This window comes from Notothenia coriiceps, unplaced genomic scaffold (genome assembly GCF_000735185.1).
Source record: "Notothenia coriiceps isolate Sejong01 unplaced genomic scaffold, NC01 NC01_scaffold00034924, whole genome shotgun sequence".
Taxonomy (NCBI): Eukaryota; Metazoa; Chordata; class Actinopteri; order Perciformes; family Nototheniidae; genus Notothenia; species Notothenia coriiceps.
Window position 1 is genome coordinate 19,370 of NW_011367625.1, and position 1,735 is coordinate 21,104.

The window sequence follows — 1,735 nt, forward strand, 5'->3', positions numbered from 1 at the left end:
CTCATCTCCTCTCCTCTCTTTCCTTCTTTCCTACCTCCCCCCATTTCCTCCTCTCCTCTCCTTCCTTCCTCATATCCTCTCCTTCTTTCCTACCTCCCTCCATCTCCTCCTCTCCTCTCCTTCTTTCCTACCTCCCCCCATCTCCTCCTCTCCTCTCCTCTCTTTCCTTCCTTCCTACCTCCCCCCATCTCCTCCTCTCCTCTCCTTCCTTCTTCATATCCTCTCCTTCTCTAATCTCCTTATCTCCCTACCTCCCTCCTCTTCCTCCTCTCTTATTATGTATATTGAAATCTTACTTAAGCAAAACATCTGAAGTCATTGAAATACTGATTGCGGTACAAAGACCTCTAATTGTTATTTAGCCTCAGAACTTACTCAAACAGTTCTTGTTAAACGTTTGTTTCGTTTGTTAAGATAAGTGTCAGTTTGTTAAGAGCAGACAAAAAGCATTTCAAGCAGAAATGAAACTGATTTCTGGAAGGGAGCTCACTGATGCAAAACCTTCCCACAAACAAGCTAGAGAACAGAAAACATGAGAGCTGGCAGCTTCAATCATTCCTCAGATAACACACACTGCTGTCATTCTGCAATAATAACACACACACCGTCTCCTTATAAGTTAAGAAGCTCAGAAAACACTCGATTCTACGTCATCAAGTGATGTCATGTAACTACGTACTTAAGTATTCCACTTTTAAAGTACTTTATTCGATCTAATGTGGGCCCGCATTGACAAACTACAACCCTAGTTACTGATAAATATAGGATAACACAATATCATTTATTAAATAAAGCCATTCTGCACAATAAAATAAACATTTACTTTTGATACCTCAAGTCCATTTAGCTCATAAAACGTCTTTGCTTGAATTCAGGTTATTTTTAGACTCCAGTTTTACCATTTCTTCTTCTTAATTAAAGGATCTGAGTACTTCTTCCATTATAAGGTGGCCTTATCCCCCCCTTGGTTACTGTTGCTATGTTGGACAACAGTTTCACTGCATCAGACGCTAAAAATAGAAACGATAATTAAAACAAAAGTTGCCCAGAGCATAAACATTTGATTTTCAGTCTCAAGTGTATAAGTGTTTCTGCTCGGTGGTGAATTCATAATGATCGAGGCTTTAGCTTTTCTAATGTCTTTGTTGTTTTTAAACTGTGTGTATTATTATTGTCCTGCCTTGCTCATGTGTGCCATGCTTAATTATATTCATGGCACATTGATTATTATTATGCTTTTTTGGGGGGTTTTCAAAATACAGATTACAAAATCCTTTTAATAAACATCTATATGTAATACTACCATATATACATCTACATTATCTTGTAAGGAAACAACCTGAAAAGGAATTTTTTTAATTTACATCTTCATGGATGTATGTTTCCCCAACTGACCACACGGGGGCGCCAACGTTAAGCCCATTTTATTATTTTAAATGCTGAAGCCAGAACTTTAGTTGTAGAGTCTAATATAACAGAAAACAGGTATTTATTCTGTAATGTTCGTTGGATCATAGTTTCATTCGGGACGTGTGTGTGTGTGTGTGTGTGTGTGTGTGTGTGTGTGTGTGTGTGTGTGTGTGTGTGTGTGTGTGTGTGTGTGTGTGTGTGGCCTAGCATTACTATACTTGTGGGGACCTAAATCTGTTTACACAGTCACGTGTGGGGACTCGCCTCCCTTATGGGGACATAATGGAGGTCCCCATAACGGGAATCATTCATTTTAGGGTGAAGA